This window comes from Vipera ursinii (assembly GCF_947247035.1).
Source record: "Vipera ursinii genome assembly, chromosome: 2".
NCBI classification, from domain to species: Eukaryota; Metazoa; Chordata; class Lepidosauria; order Squamata; family Viperidae; genus Vipera; species Vipera ursinii.
The window spans coordinates 206,698,334-206,716,630 of NC_139513.1; the positions used below are offsets into that span (position 1 = coordinate 206,698,334).

The following is an 18,297-nucleotide window of genomic DNA, read 5'->3' on the forward strand; positions in this document are numbered from 1 at the left end:
CCCTTCTGCATTATATTAAAAGAAATGGGGTGGGGAAATGGTGTTAATTCAGTAATTAAAATTAAGGTGGTGATAGTATCCTAACTATTCTGACAATTTTTGTGGGCATTGTTTAGGTTCCACCGAATATTATATCTCCATGCTGAAGGGATCAGATGGTATGCTTAGGTAAACCCCATCAAGAATTTAGAATCTGGGAGATTACTTCTAGTTACAGAACAGGGCTAACAAAAAAAACTACAGGTAAAATCGTACAGATATAATAAACTATCTTCTATTTATTTAACCTGCTTTTCCAATAATTTGGGAGATAGTATTCAGTATTTAGGAGATAGTTGCTGATGCCTTTTAATGATGAATATGGTAGTTGTTGGCTTTGAGATATGTACCCTTCTGGAATATACATGTTTTGCTTAAGCATATATTAAGGAAAAAAATGTTTTGATATAGCCATAAAAGGAGATATAATTGCATTTGTTTTGAAGAGAGCTGCTGCTGCTTTGAAAAGAAAGCGTTGTTCCACATTTATTCTGAACATTTCAAAATGAGCAGATGCCACAAAAAATTAGTAAATATCCAGCATTCTTTCCTCAGGATAGCAACTATAACTTTTCTTTTGCTCAGGAAAAAAAATTATAACAATGGTATCTGTTTTTTAATCTGTGAGACCTAGTTCTCATGGATCCTGCCAGCCTTTAGGAAGGCCCTGAAGACAAGGTTATGTTGCTGTGCTTGGAAAATCTGATGCTGGTGGGAAGCCCTTACATCTGATGTAAGGATGGATTCTGCTGTGATCATGTTTTTTTTGTTTTAAATAGAGTACAGCTGTTTTTATATGTTTATATTTGGGGTTTTAACTTGCTTTTATTGGATTTTTTTCATCACTTAGATGAGATAGGGAATCATACACATTGAAATAACTTTATAATAAAAACACCCATGTGGAAGACTAGATTCGCTTAATGACCATACAGTTTGCTTAACAACTATAGTGACTCACTTTATGACTGTCATAAAACCACCAAAAGGTCACATGCTGACTCATTTAATCGGCCTCATGGCTTTCAACCAAACCTAAGGGCTTGATTGCCATTAATTGAGGACTGCCTGTAATAATAAACATGTTGCAGTACCTGGATGCCACAGAGTAGAAGAGAAAGAACCAGAGAAAATCACTAAATAAAAAGACCTACAAACAGAAGTAGAATGACTTGGCAAAGAACTTATTGTATCATCTTTAAATTTCTGAGACAGCTTAAATGTCCTATGGTCATCCGTGGAGGCAATATATAATACCATCTCATCAGTCATGCTATAAACAGTGGCTGTGATTTTTTTCTAATACTAGAGCAGATATCAAGGAAAGAGGGAGAAGATAGCAATAGCACTTAGACTTATATACTGCTTCATAGTGCTTTAGAGTGTCAGCGTTTTGTCCCCAACAATCTAGCTCCTCATTTTACTGATCTCGGAAGGAGGGAAGGCTGAGTCAACCTTGAGCGGGTCAAGATCGAACTCCTGACTGTGGGGAAGAGTCAGCTTGCAGTACTGCATTTAACACTGTGTCACCATGGCTCCTGTACTGTTCAATTGTTTTTTATATATATACCGTACATGGCCGCTCATTTATTTTTCTCAGACCAATATATATGCTACAGAACTGTTATTTTCAGAATTCTTTAAAATGTTGTCTTGCTATTCCCCAGTCAAACAATGTATCTATTCAAATAAAGTTTAATGTATATCGGTACAAATAATTACAGTAGAATATTATTTAGCGGGCTCATTTTTTTTTTACGTGATTAATAAAATGTGTTCGGTTTGATGGGTCAGGCTATATTGGCTCACATAGATTGTGTTAGCTTCTTAATCCATTTCAGCTTCTTCTGCAAGAAGAAAGACAATTGTAAATTTAGTGAATTTACAGTTAATCAAAAGGCTTATTTCAATGTTGCGTAGTGCTCTCATAAAAAAGAGAATGGTCCTCCTGGAGTTTGCAAGTGAGTGATAAGCATTATATTGTAGGATTCATCCATTTGATCTGTAATCCCTTTCAGACGTTTCTTAAGGGTCTGAACTGGCAATATTACCGTCTCCCTAACCTCTGCCCCTTAGTTTGAAGCAGATCAGAAGCTTGGTTATTAAAGAAAATTCCTTTTGTTGAAACTGTCCCACTGTTTGGAGGGCAAGAATTTTGCCCAAATTGACCAAATTCTGGTTGTTTAGTCAGAAAGTTGTTAGCTGGCTCTTTGTGAAAATCCTGAAGATGAAACCACCCAAAAAAACAACACACAAAAAAACGGAAAATCCTTTTTGCTTCCCAGTCTATTGTGTGCTCTGGTGAAATGCTCTTGACTTATTAAGGTTTGTAGACCATCTGGGACGAAGCATTTATGACTCAGTTTGTGTTATGGCTTTTGTTGATGTATATTAGAACTTCTGTTTTGGGTCCTCATTTTCTGTTTGAAACTACAAATGTGCAGCTTCTGACTAAGCTGCCTTTAAAACAGTACAGGTGCAGTAGTCCTTTTTTAGTGACTGCCTCATTTAACAACCATTCTCAGTTACAGTGGTGATGGAAAAGTAACAGTAGAGCCAGTCCTTGCATTTATAACCTTCACAGGTCTGTAAATAGGAAAGCTGAAGTTCAATCATAAAAGGGCCCGGTTTAAAGACCCCTGATCTATATCATCTTTATTCTTTTACCTTTTAGTTCATTTAACAACTTTTTTTTTAATCCCATTTATATCCTGCCCTTCTCCGAAGACTCAGGGCGGCTTACAATTTTAAGCACAAACCAATGTGCTTAGCAATAGCCTTCATTCTATGTATATGCCTGCTTATTAGGGCTTTCGCCCCCCCCCCAAGCGGCATTATTACAAAGTGAGCTTATTGCCCCCAACAATCTGGGTCCTCATTTTACCTACCTCGGAAGGATGGAAGGCTGAGTCAACCTTGAGCCTGGTGGGACTCGAACCTGCACTAATTGCAGGCAGCTGGTGTTACTTAAGGAGGCATTAGCCTACTGCTCCACCAAGGCTCTTGGGTCACCGACAATTCTCTTAATTGTATTTAGGAGATCCTCCTCCTCCTCTTCCTCCTCTCCTATTTTCCTTTCAGAACTAATCATAGTAAACATCGTATATATGAATAATTTTAATGCTAACTAGGACTAATTCCAATCTAGAATTTGAAAATTCAGATCATAATTATTCAGTTTTAGATGAAGCTCAATGTAAGAGATCTAATTTTCAACCCATATAAGTTGAATTTAGATCCCTTTGAAAATAGTGCAACTCTGATTAATTATGATTAACTTTTCATACTGAATCTATTGCAATTTACATACAAGTGAAATTGGATGGATCCTACCTGTAATTTATTTTGTGCCATTCCTTTGCTTCGTTATCGCATGGTGATGGAACACAAGAATGTGGGATTTGATGCACCCAAAGTAGGACTAAAATGAACAAGTTGTTGCAAGTGGAAGAGATAGATATATGCTAGCATTTTTAGTGAGTTTTAGACTTCTCCTGATTGGACTTTCTCTTTATTGGGATCACAAGAAATAAATGTTTACAATATTATCCTTGTGTAGCAAAGCTGAAGAAGCTTTGGCCCTTGAGTTGATATTGATGTATAACTTCTAAGATTCTTTCCCATGAAAAATTGTATTCATTTATTAATACTTGAAGGCCTACATGCCCCCAAGACCTAACGTGTAATTGCTTCAGAGTTTTAAACAATCAGGGCTAGTCTTTTACATTTCTTTTTGTTTGGAATAACTTTTATCATTAACGATGCATCGTTAGTTTTGCATTTATCAGAAGTATCGTTTCCCAGCATCCATTTAAAGCTAGCAAAAAGTTGGAGCAGAAAGGATACAAGGCAGAACAGCTTGTATCAATTCAGAATTGAACTCTTATGCTACAGCTCTGTAAACAAAAATCAAAAGCAGTTTCTACTGATAAGATGGTAAGCTCATTCATCTTTTTAACAATCACTTTCATTTCACCTTTGGACTGCAGAAATTAACATCCTGGATGCTTATGAAATTCATTTATGATTGCTAATCTAGTTTGTCAGAACTGCAGCATAAAGCCTGATCAAACCAGAAGCTAAGAGTTTTTCAGTTTCGCTTCACCCACTTGAGAAAAAAAAATCACGAAAACAATGGCAGGAAACTCTAAAGGGTGGAAACAATCCATGGAGCACACAATCCACAAATCTTCCTGATTGGCTTGATTTGCAAGGGACAAGAGTACTTGGAAAAACCTTGAAATATTGTTCCATGGGGCTGAAATGGTTTTTTTTTTCATTACAGAGAATTTGTCACATGCTACCTTTCTAATAATACTAATAAAAAAACCCTGCTTGTACAAACAGAAATGCTTAAGGGGAAAAAATCAAGCTGACGGAAAGGAGGCAGGATATTGCTCTTGATACTTCAGACTGTACTTTGTCATCTAAAACTGATGGTTGTTTTTTTAAAAGATTTTATTCTTTTTTATAGGGTTTTAAACATCATGTGACGGAGAGAAATCCACCCTTGTCTTGACATTTTTCCCCTCCCTGTTTACATCTCTAATTGCAGTTTGCCATGTTTTTCTGAATGGGCATTATATTTTCTTGTTTGACCAGTAAAAACGTCATTCCAGCAGCTAGTATTTGTATTTTTCATTGTACTTTTGCTCCTCTCGTAGCTTATTAGAAGGTAAGGTAAAGGTAAAGGTTCCCCCGCACATGCGTGCTAGTCATTTCCAACTCTAGGGGCCGGTGATCCTCTCCGTTTCAAAGCCAAAGAGCCAGCGCTTGTCGGAGGACATCTCCGTGGTCATGTGGCCGGCATGACTAGACGTCAAAGGCGCACGGAACGCTGTTACCTTCCCACCGTAGTGGTCCCTATTTTTCTACTTGCATTTTTTACGTGCTTTCGAACTGCTAGGTTGGCAGAAGCTGGGACGAGTAACTCACTCTGCAACGTGGCACTTGGGATTCGACCTGCCAAACTGCCAACCTTCTGATCGACTAGCTCAGCATCCTAACCCACTTATCCACCACGTCCCTTATTAGAATGTACCACCTATTGTATAGGCATCTATAAGAAGATATCTTCCAGTTCTATTTTGAATGCTACTCTGAGAACGCCCTAGAACAGGAGTGTCAAACTCAATTTCATTGAGGGCCGCATCAGCATTGCGGTTGCCCTCAGGGGGCCAGGTGGGTATGGACAGGGTGGGCGTGGCCTACTGGGTGGACGTGGCTAGAGTGCCTATGGCCTACTGGGTGAGCATGGCCAGCTCTACATCGTTCGCATCAAGGGTGCCTATGGGGGCCTGGGCAGGAGAGGGACAGATCTGAGGGTCTCTAGTGGAAGGAGGGTCTCTGGGCCAGGGCCAAGGCATTGGCGGCCGTTCCCTCACTGTTTTCAGGATGGCTTCGTGGGCCACATGAAACCACTTCGCAGGCCGGATCCGGCCCCCGGGCCTTGTGTTTGACATGTCTGCCCTAGAATTTCTGTGTTGCATTATGTAATAAGTTTAATTTTCTTCTAAGATATATCTCACCATGTTCAATTTGTGTTGTGTATTGCTTTGGATTGTTTTGTATTATTTTTCCAAGTGTTGGTATTTTTTGGCTCAAAAGTTGATCAATATATTTTAAAAAATCACATCAAAACTCTTTATATTAGGACTACTAGCATAACCATATGGACTTGGAAGTATATCCTATTGAATAGTGCAACTTACATCAGAATAAGTGCACAGAGGATGGGCTGCCTATTCTACCATTTTTTGGCACTGTGCATTCCATTGATCTTTGTTGTATATGTCAGCATATGCTTAACAAACTCAGAGAAGCACACATATATGGCTTTATTGTGATTGTAGAATCCAAGGGAAACTTGGAATACATCCAACTTAAAGCTGGATGTATTGGATTATTGACCTTATAATGAAATCTACTACAGCTTCTTAAATATGCGTGATCTCAAAATTTATGGGTTATAGCTGAATATTTCCTATCAAGTCCATGAGCTTTGTCAGACCTGACGTGAAGTTGGAGCAATCCAATTTCAATCCATCAAACCTTGCCTGCATATATATACTATGTGATTCCCAGTTTAGAAGCGTATTTACCTCTGTGTTATTTCTATTGCTGCAAACACTTAGAAAGACTTTGGACCTTACAAATGATGGCCGACTGTGATTTGTTTGGAACTATGTCTACTGCAGATGAAAAGGATAGTAGAGACCACTCTGATGCAGTAGAAAAATTCATGGGCAGTCTTTCGGTAAATTAGTGTTTGCTGACTAGTTGGACCCATCATGATAGCGATTTTGTAAATAAGCTAGCTACATCCCTGGGCGGGACCACGAAATGTCCTGAACATGTTGATACCCTTCAAAAATGATACTATTTCCTATGTGTGTATTAATTCAGTATCATAGAAGCTGTGGTGGCTAAATCAACAGACATAACTGGGTACAGAAGTGCATTGTTTATAGTCTGTTATTGTACACAATAGGTACTTTTCAGGAAGAATAATATTTATACCCAGACTGTTTACATTCTTAAACCTGTTCTTGAGGATAGGGTTGGGCCACGAGGACGGAGAAAAAGTTGTTCACTGAAACTCCATGTTATACTGGAGTATAAGTTAACAAACAAATTAGGAAAATCTTTGAAAATGCCTATAAGGGAAGGGTTGGATTTTGCAATTGACTTGAGTAAATGCATTGCAATTGGGAATTCTCTCTTTAAAATCAATAGATCTCTATTTATCTACTGTCCCTATCCATCTAGCTACAGTAGGTATTATGGTACTTCACATACTGTTGGCTTCAGTATATTTTCTGCCATGTTGCAAAGTGCTCTTAGTACATAAGAGAATATTTTGAATTAGTAACTATCAGGCTTGTGCTATAGGCAATTGTTTCAGCCAAGCCAGTAACCAGCTTAGAGGCAGGAAAGAAACAAAACTCAAGATTAGGGTCTGGATCACTAATTTCGAGCTTATGGCCACAACCAGACATACTGTAGGTTCCTTGCCAACATAGCTTAGAATGGTAACTGAATGACTGGTGATTAACTTGAGGACTACCCATACTGGAATAATTTGGTGTTAGAACTGACAGTCAAACTGGCTCAGGGCACCAGCTTCCTGTGTTTTGGAGGGACAGGACCTCAGATAAAAGGATCTCATGTGAGACAGGAGGTGAGTGAAATACAGGTTTGAGGGAAGTTCTGAATCTTAGCCTTAGGAAAACCTCAAGTGGTCAAAGTGGCAAATTTATAAATATGCGGTAGTGTTTCTCAACCTGTGGTCCACGAACCCGGGGGGTGGTGGTGGCAATGTCATCGCAGGGGGCCCACGAAGTCTTGAAGAAATATTATGATTTAAATCTTGAGTTAAGTCTTTGTGGTCCATGGCCATGGTCTGTGGACACAAAAGGTATTTAAAGGGGGTCCATGGTGAAGAAAAGGTTGAGAACCACTGATAATACAGAATGTCCCAAAAGTCATGCCTCATACATAATTTATTACATAAATTACATTGTGTTCAAGTTAGTTGCCATTTTTCATTTTATGCACGATCTTTGAATATTTGTAAATGCAATAATATTTTCTCTGAAACAGTTAAACATGTTGCATATTTAGAGCAAGGAAAGGCAGGGCATAATAACAGATAGATAAGTTGCAATACCAAGGTAATAGAAAGAGAGACAAAGATGAAAAAGAGATGAATTTCCAAGAGAAGAGAAGAGTTTGGCAACGACAAATAAAGCAGGAGGCTCTTCAGAGATAAACCTCAACTTATGATTGCGGTTATTGAGCAAACCATTTGTTCAGTGAGACACACCCATGACCACTTTGCCGAACTACCTCAGTCTCGGCTCTCCCAGTTGTGGTCACTTAAGCAATCATGTGGGTTGTTAAGCAGAACACCATGGAAAAGACCCTCTCTCTGCCCCACCCTGCTTGGGTCCACTTACCTTTGCCTTTATGAGGAGCTACAGGTACACCCAGGCATTGTGAGGCACAGCCTTCCTACCAAGATCACCTCACAGCATCTTGCCAACAGGCTCCGTTCTCACAATTATCAGAATGCTCCTTCTCCACAATGGCATTGACTAGCCTTTTTTAGACTAGGAAGATTTAGTTAGAAAGTTTTCTAGCCTCAGAACGACGCCATTCAATAATTTTTCAATTATTGTTGTGACTTTGAATGCTTATTAAACAACTGATCTTAAGTCAAGGATTACCTATATCCCTAGCGGTTAATAAAAATATACTTTAATTTTGAAGGAAAAACAAAATATATGAAAAAGGACCACCCAAAAGAGAGGATACCCAACGATAACTTGAATAGATTTAGTCCTGTTCAGGATTACTGTAGATTACTGTATCAGGAAATGATGGGGTTTTTTTGGAAAATTTTTTATTAAATGTACGTTTAAAAACAAAAATGGACATGATTCAACTTCCCTGGCTACAACACTGCTATTAGTATTACCTTATGTTACAGAAAGAAAAACAGAAACTTAAAATATATTCTATGACAGGACAGAGTATAACAAACTGTACATATAACATCTGTAAATTTTTTGGTAAACCATCTTTCAGTCGTCAATGTTGTATTTACATATCTTTCAGTTGTGTCCTGATAGAGGTGCTAATAAGAAGTCCTTACATTATCAACTAATCAATTGATAGTCATCTCAGCGATCCTCCTTATCTCTACCAATCGTACAGATTTTTCCGAATTTCATAATACTTTGTTTTAGTTTTATTTTTAATCTCAGAGTTAACCTGTCCATTTCAGCGCAGGATAAAATTTTATTTATTATTTCTTCTTCAGGGGGGGGGGTTTCCTTTCTTTTCCATTTTTGGGCATATGCCAATCTTGCTGCAGTTAAAATATGCAATAGTAAGTAGAAAGATGCTTTGCTGAGTTTATCATTAATAATCTTAATAAATTGGTTTTAAATCAAATTTTTGTAATAATATTTCTTCCAACCAATTTTTTATTCGATATCAAAAATTTTGCACTTTTGAACATTCCCACCACATATGATAGTCCCTGGAAGCCTTCTGTATTTCCAGCATGTCGGTGAGATTTTTTAATCTATTTTTACTAGCCTTGTAGGGGTAAGTTGCCATCTATAAACCATCTTGTACAAATTTTCTTTATAGGAGGTGGCTAGCATTAACCTCCTGTTTCTATCCCATAGTGCAGGGGTAGGCAACCTCGGCTCTTTTATGCTTCATGGACTTCAACTCCCAGAATTCCTGAGTCAGCATAGGTGACTCAGGAATTCTGGGAGTTGAAGTCCATGAGGCATAAAAGAGCCGAGGTTGCCTACCCCTGCCATAGTGATTGCCAATTATCTACTATAACCAAAAATTTTGCTCCAGATTAACATTGTTTCTTTTACCTGTTCTTCTAACAAATCTTGTTCTAATAAATATTGATATATCTTTTTTATCATTTGATCTTCTGTTCCTAGAAGGATTTTATCTAATTCTGTATGCTCTAATTTTATCCCTGGTTCTTTTTTGTCTTTTCTGTATCATGACTGTATTTGTAAGTATGCCCACCATTCCAACTCTGTACCATCTTCTAATAGTCTTTTCCTTGTTTTCAGGTCTCCATTCTCGTCTAAGATATCTTTATATGTGATTATTCTTCCTAAAATTATGAATTTGGGGTGCACGAATATCTCTAATATGGATAGCCAATTGGGGATTTCTATATAATTACATTTTTTAATTTTTATCCACACGTCTAATAGTGCCCGTCTAATATGATGTTTCTGGAAGTACTGATGAGCCTTATATTTCCCGTCCCACATTATGGCATGCCACCCTATTTGCATGTCGTGGCCTTCTAATGCTAGTAAATGATGTTATTGTCTACTTTGAGCTATAATGGAAAAAGGTTTTTCCCGGAGAAACTGTCCCCTGCAGTTTAGCGGTTCACCTCTTGGAGCAGTCAGGGAAGTTGATCCAGCAGTTCCTGAAACGAGTGATGCTTTTATTTCTAGGCATTAATGCCCAGGGACCTCATTTCTTTGGCCATTGATGTATAAAATAAAGGTCAGATGGAATTCTGAACACACATAATGAAAAATAATTAACTGTGAGAAAGCTGAAGAGAACTATCCTTCAATATGGTCATGGAAAGATGCTGATGTTCTCAACAAGAGACTGTTGACTTTAGAATTCAAACATACTAGCTTCTGCTACACAACACCCGAAACCTAATGTTGATAAGAAGCCCTCCAAAAGTCTGGATAATGCCTGTTTTTAGAACTTGGAGACAGCAGAATAGAAGAGAAAGAACTAGAGAAAATCACAAAATGCAAAGATCTGCAAATAGAAGTGGCAAAAGAAGGCAAAGGTAATACCAATAATAACAGGCACTTTGGATGCAATTCCAAAACTTCTGGAGCTCTACTTGAAGATCATTGACGTTAATAAAATCACCATCGGTCAACTGTAAAAGGCAGCTTTACTTAAAACAGCTTACATCCTGTGATGATAACCTTTTACTGCCATCAAACATCTGCTATTCCCTTGCTGGATAGGAGGGCAAAAAAGCCAAATCCAGCCTAAACATCTGGCTGACCGTACAACCAACCATCATAATAATTGATATGAAAAACATGCAAAACTAGAAAACAAAGAGAAAAAAAAAGAACAAGGCTGGCAGAGATAACAAATCCAGATGGGAACAAAGGAAAAGAAGAAAAGAATGTTTAAATCACAGTCAAATAAATAATCCAAGAATAAAAATAAACACTAAAAAGAATGGGCACACAAAATCCCTTATTGGCAGAAGTATGAAAATATGTAAGGCATATGGTTCTGGAGACAGAACCAGCGACACACAGCTGGAAGGCTTTGCATTTTTTTTCCTGTTTAAATTCACCTTCTTTGCAACCCCAGACTAGCACTCTCTCAAAAGTACACTAATGCATCGCTCTATCTCTCTGTGTCTGCTTCTCCCCTTGGCAAAAATTTGGTTTCCTCTTGTGGGGAGGAAAAAAGAAAAGAATGCTTCAGCCTCAAGTATCAAGCAGACATCATGTAATAAGAGCCCTAGATTGTGCAAAATCAAATTCTATTTTAAAAAAAAAAACAAAAAACTAAGTATCAGAATCACTCTGCAGAAGTTAACCCTGGGTTAACAGCCTTCTGCAAGCTTATTTGAATGAAGAGACAAGATGGCACTTATAGCATTTTTTTCTAAAGCAAGAGAAAAGATAAGAGGATGGCATCACATTTCTTCTTTAGTTCAAGCAAATGCATTTTCTAGCCCTTCCCAAAGAGTCAGCCTTTTTAAAGAGGCCGGGAAGCCCCCCTCTTCTGCTTTCTGTCAGTTTCTGAGCCAAACTGGCCCAATAAAAAAAGGAATTCTGGGAGTTGTAGTCCATGTGCCTTTAAGTTGCCAAGGTTGAGATACCCTGTTCTGATGACAGTTTATTTATGTGCTTACTAAATAACAATTGCATTTTGAACAAGTAATCCCACTGAGATACGCCTTAATGATAATAACTCCCATCGAGATTCGGCTATAGTCTTGCCTATCATGTGTCAAGATGTCTACCACTTCTTGCTCAACATTTCAGCATAGGCGGTTCAACTATTTCTCCCATCTGGGGGGTGGGGGGTGGGGAGGAGAGGAATTTAAAGTGTCAAAGTCATGATTGAGCTGTTCATACATTTCCCCTGCAAAGGAATAAAAATGGCCGTGCTCTTTTTAATCTTATCAAGATTTTGCATCCAGCTCGAAATTCACTCCGAATCACTTCTAGATTACAATTTTGAAAGCCAGCTACAACCCACAGCTTACATATTTTAATGGTTTATCCAAAACTGCACTTTTCCAGTTTGTTATTGGGTTCGTTAATGTAGTAATGTGACGTAATAACTGGGTGAACAGTGCTTTGCAGTATTGTTTGTTTGTTTATAATTTGTTTATAATAACTCCAATGGACTCTGGGCAACATACAAAACTTAAAAATAAAAGCAAAAGCAGCTAAAACGTTAAATCAAATCGTCAGCCAGAACTAAAATAACATTAGTAGTGGAAGCAAATATAGTTGACATTGCAGTCTCAGCCTATGAAGGTATTTTTAGGAATGAATAACTGAAAACAATAAAATCCGTCTCCAAGAAAATTCTCAGAATTGCGGCAGAACCAAAATCAAACCTGTCCCTCATGGTTAAATGAGTACTTACCACTAGACAGCCTCAAATTATAACAGCATGAAATTTGTTGTCCTACTGGCCGTTTCTATTCTGTTATTGGCATAATGATGGCAAATAGATTTGTATTTGTATACAGTGTAGTGGGCACATTAAAGCCAGGATTCGTGTATTCTCCAGCTTTGCTTCTCCCCTTCCTTCCCCCTAAATGTCACCAGCCAGCCAGAAATCCTCAATCATTAAAGTAGAGCTGAGGGTGGAAGATGAATTTCAGCAGGAGCTCAAGTGATATGAGCTAGCCTTGGGCTCTGTTTAGACAGAAGTTTATTACTATTCCAGAATAGCTTTTCTGAAATACTATACTAATATTAGTTGAATATCAAGAACCCTTTGAACACGCTGGCATAAAACATTTGTGTCAAACCAGAGCTGATAGTTTGTTCCTTTTCCACTTGGGTTTATCTTGGAAGAATGCTAAATCAGCATTCAAAAGCAGCCTGAATTATAGTGGATAGGCTTTGGCAGTTGTGCCATGAAGCAGCAGAGATCTCTGATCCTGGTCTCCATATTAGGAATTGCTTGGAGACCAGACAGGTATAGGGAAAGAGCCTGATTTGGGAAAAAAAAACAATTTTCCACTACTAAGAGTAAAAAGGGCCCTGGAAGACGGTGCCCGTGCAACAGGGGGAGGGGGCCTAGGCACACCAGCTTAAAGAAACCAGTATTTCAAATCCTTAGGCCAGGGGTCGGCAACCTTAAACTCTCAGAGCCACTTGGACCCGTTTCCCATAGAAAAAACACAACACTGGGAGCCGCAAAACTCCTTGCGCACGTATGCAAGGAGGGGAGCTTGATCGAAGAGTTTAATTAAAAAGAAATAGAAGCTGCTGTGCATGAGTTCTCTCTCTCTCTCTCTCTCTCCCTCCCTCCCTCCCTGCCCCCCCTCTCTCCCTCTCTCCAATCTTCTGCTCACCTAGCAAACTGGCTTCATGCTGTTCTCAGACAAGCTGACACACATTCTTATTGGGCTGGCTCTCCTGCTGCTTCCTGCTTCCTGTGGAGATGTAGCAAAGGCAGGAGCCCCAACCAATAAGCTTGTCAGCTTCCCAGAGAACAGCGTGAGGCCACTCTTTTTTATACACACACACACACAGAGAGAGAGAGAGAGAGAGAGAGAGAGAAGGGAAGCGCAAGTGCCTCTCTCTGTCTCTGTCTTTCTCTCTCTGCAAATGGCAGAGGACGACTGGGAGCCGCAGGAGAAGGCTGAAAGAGCCACATGCGGCTCCAGAGCCGCGGGTTGCTGACCCATGCCTTGGGCAAACAACTGAGTGCAGCGCTGACCAAGTGGTTTCTAAAGAGGATCATGTTACATTCATGGCAAAACTACCACATCTTGTCTGCTTAAGGGAGGAAAAGTTACTTTAACCACCAGAACAGCTAAGGATGTCTTTAAGAAGTTTGAACTATCACTTGAGAATGAGATGAAAGTAACGTCATGTGGACCCAAGAGAAAAAAGATACTGCTAGGCCAGTGTTCATGCTGGGTTAGGTACAGGTCATCCTGTCTTTGTACAGGATGAATTGAGACATATACAGCATGAACTGAGCCTAGAGTCATAAGTGATGGTGGTCATTAAGTAGGTCATGACGTGACCAACTTGATTTTATGACATTTTTTGAGGCAGTGGTTAAGCGAATTAAATGGTGGTTACTAACAAAAGACACAAATTGCAGGCACATACCCGTAGGATGCTGCAAACGGCCATAAATGCAGGGTGGGTTGCCGAGTGCCAAAAATGCAACCACATCACTATGGGGGGGAGAACCTGGCCATTGGAACTTCAAATCCGGGCCATAAGTACCTTTTGGTTGAGTATGAATGGTCCCTAAGCAACTGATTGTTACTTGAGGACTATTTGTAAGGAAATGCCCTCAGTTACAGATAATTAGATTTGCCCATGGACAGATACTAATTATTCTCACCTGCAACAGCTTTCAGTGACTTTCCAATAATTCTTTGATCTCATCCGTCTATCTAGTTTACCCTTCTGCTTCTCTGGACATTGCAAAATATGTTTTTTTTTCTACTCTGTTTTCAAGTCTCATCACATGCCTAAAGCCCATGAATTTTTGCTTGTTGATCATTGCCTCAGAGGAACAGTCAGCCTTTGTTTAATCCAGAACTAAACGATCAGTTCCTCTTGGAGTACCATCAGTGGTGGGATTCAAATATGTGAACAACTGGTTCTCTCTGTGGATGCCGCTTCCGGAAGTCCATTCTGGGCCTGGGCAACAAAAAATTAGCTACCAGTTCTGCCAAAGTGGTGCGAACTTCGGCACTGAGTACCATAGTAATAACCAAATACATTATTCTTTTTTTTTTACTTTCACTCAGTATCCAACTTTACCACTCATACATTAAGCACTGGAAAGATCATTGCTTTAATTTGCCGTTGATATATCTATTTCCTTAAGAATATGTCTTATGTTTCTCATTGCTCTTTCCCTAAGATTGATTAATTAATGTCCTCTTTACTTGCCCAATACAGCTGTGATGTATCCAGAAGTCCACAAAAATAAAACTGTACACCACTTTGGCATTCATCTAAATTTTTTTAAAATTCAGCCTCATTACATGTAGTTGACATAACATATCTAGCTGAAACATTTATGAGGAGAAAATTAAAATGAATGGACGTTTATACCGTAATCATCCTAAAGAACCTAGGATTTATAGCTGTGTGAGAGAGGCTAACAGAAAATTTCAAACACCTTTAATATAGCTAAAACTCACATGATTATATAACATTGTATTAAGACATCATGTTAAAATTCTGCACAACAAAATGAATGTTTTTGGAAGGTGGATCCAGAAATACTGCTAATGTAAATACAAATTATTGACTGAATTTACACCTTAGATCACATTCTTGATGTTTTCACAATGAGATATATGTATGTGTGTGTTTTATATATATGTTATGTTATATATATACACATATACATAAACATACACATACACACACCCAGACACACATACACACACACACACACACACATATATATATATATATATATATGTTTTATGTTTTTCAAGGCTTTTTGAATGCACCTTGCTAATTAACTCTTTCTTTCCTGCTTGGCCTAACCCAAGGCTATCCACAGGATATAGTCAACTTATGACAGCTCATTATTTGTGTAAATTATTCAAATTGCTAATAAAGAATTTGGGAGGCTGAGATGATCATTTCGAACTTCTTATGTTCCTGAGATGATCATTTCGAACTTCTTATGATCATCTCAGCCTCCCAAATTCTTTATTAGCAATTTGAATAATTTACACAAATAATGAGCTGTCATAAGTTGACTATATCCTGTGGATAGCCTTGGGTTAGGCCAAGCAGGAAAGAAAGAGTTAATTAGCAAGGTGCATTCAAAAAGCCTTGACAAATACTTAACACATATTTCCCTTGCGTTCTAGCTAATAAAAGAAAGAACCTGTGGCTCAGGAAGTTAAAACAACTGCCTAATATATAATCAGCCCAGGTTCGAATCTCAGATAAAGGGTATGACTGACTGATGAGAACATAAGAAGTTCGAAATGATCATCTCAGCCTCCCAAATTCTTTATTAGCAATTTGAATAATTTACACACACACACACACACACACACACATATATATATATATATATACACACATACATACATATATACACATATATATGTAAGTGTGTGTGTGTGTGTGTGTGTGTGTGTATATGTATATGTAAATTTTTTTGGCTTGCCACTGTGGCTACTGCCTGTAGATGGCCTTGGGCTAGGCCACAGGTCTGCAAACCGTGGCTCCGGAGCCGCATGCTGCTCTTTCAGCCATCTCCTGCGGCTCCCAGTCCTCTGCCATGTGCAGTCCAAAAAATAAATAAAAAGTGGGACTAAAAAAGTTCAACCAATCAATTCAAATATGCAGGGGAGGTGCATATCTCGCCTTGGCTCCACTCTTCAGTCAAACCTTGTTCTGCGCATGCGCGCATGTATGCGCATATGCAAACATTTTTTGCGGCTCCCAGTTTTTCCTTTTGTGAGGGAACCGGTTCCAAGTGGCTCATTCACTGTTTCAGGTTGCTGACCCCTGGGCTAGGCCAAAACAGGAAATATGATTTGTCCCATGTCTGTTTCAATCATATTTTTGTGAACCTAAGTACTGTACCAAGAATCTATGCCTATGGGTCATTTTTTTGGTTAGCTCTCTACCTTTAGTTTTGAAGATATGCATATTAGGCATAATATGATTACTGGCATCTTTCTTGTTGTCCATTTGTAATCAAAATTTCTCTCCCGACCCTTATCCTACTAAAAGAAAAATAGCAAGAATTGAAAATGATACTGAATTGAAAATGATCAGTGAGGAAAGGATCACTGAATTGTTGTGTGTCCCTAGACAACTGTATTTCTATTTTTAATGGAGTGTGTAAACACCAGGAAATCGAGCACAGCATACCATGAAATGAGGCGAACATGTTCTTAACTCTTCGTTTTGAAAAAGGAGTGTCTGTGTGAAATACATGTATTATAGTTCAAACTCGTGTACCTCTTTTCTCTGTGGATTGTATTGTTATGTCTGTTTTGAAGTACGATTCATACATTGCAATTCTAAGCTGATATTGTGACCTCAGCGAGACTATAAAGGAATTCCAGGGCTATACTCGCAAGTCCGGAAAGTCAAAACCATTGTTTCATTTGACTGCCAAGAAAACTGTTGCTGTGGCATTAGGAGTTGAGCACAACATTAAGGAGATTTAAAAAAACAAAAAAAAAAACAAACAAACTAGACATGACAAAAGAATCATGTGCAATGCCAGCACTCAACACATTTCATGACCGTGGTCTACTGAAGGTCTTTTCTGTCCTAATTTCAAACATTCACTCTAAATAGCCACCCACTTAACTGTGCTGAGAAGGGCTTCCCCACAGTTATGTACAAAAACAAGCTTCATAATTGCCACTCTGTTTTACTGCAGATGCAGAATTCCCCTACTCAAAGGGCTGCCTTCTGTTTTACATTCCTGGCGTATGCCAAAAGCACACGAGACAGACTCCATGAAATTTATTTCTACATGCTGCTCCCCTTTACCCTATTTATGGTGCACATAATAAACAAAAACCCTCATTGTTTAGAACCCATCAGAATTTTACCTCCCCCACCCATAGAGGTAAGAGTTTATGCCTGATAGTAAATTATAGATAGTGTGCTGTATATTCCTGCCCACCTAGCTGTTCAAAAACATGCAAATGCAAGAAGATAAATAGGTACCACGCCTTGGTGTATCGTCATGATGGCCACATGACCCAGGAAGTGTCTTCAGACAATGCTGGCTCCCTCAACTAAGAAACACAGATGAGCACCGCCCCCTAGAATCAGGCACAACTAGACAGGGGAAACTTACCTTTACCTTCACTGTAACGAGAGAAATGGATATAATAGGTTGAGGTAGTTTTCACTTTCAATCAATAGTCAATAGTTGCCTAAATATTTGCCAATGAATGTCAATTCTGATATTTTTAATCAGCTTTGAATTTCCCCAAATAATGCATAAAATTCTTCAGGAATACACCTGGAGTCGCCTATAAATATATGCATATAATCTGAAAACATGTTTAATTTTTTTAAAAGAACATCCAGATTCACGCAGAGTTTTGTTCCATATGACATCAACCTTGTGAACTCTCAAGCTTCCTCTTCCCACTATGTATTCAAGATGCACAGTGATTAATATTTATATGTTAAGGTGTAGGTATATACATATGTATGTATATAGCATGTCCATGTCCATATGTGTGTTATGTGTGTGTACACTTGAGAGCAGGCAACAGAATTTTATTTTCAATGAAAATGTGCCCACAGTAAAAAAATGACATTAAAGATTATCTTATCTTATAATCGTGGGAATGAAATGATGATCAGAGTAAATGTGAGAGAGAAATAGAATAAAAAGGTAAGATATCGTAGTTATCAAGAACATCTGCAAACCAGAATAGATTAATCCAAAGGAATTGCATATATAGTTCAAATGCAGGTTGAA

The 18,297-nt window shown here is 38.5% G+C and overlaps 1 protein-coding gene across 2 annotated transcripts in view; it reads left to right on the top strand.

Annotated features, from left to right (window-relative positions):
* Positions 1 to 18,297, top strand: part of LOC310633944 (paralemmin-1-like) — a gene marked incomplete at both ends in the record, with an annotated part of 126,985 nt that overhangs the window by 92,649 nt on the left and 16,039 nt on the right. The gene's annotated exons all lie outside the window — the stretch shown is intronic.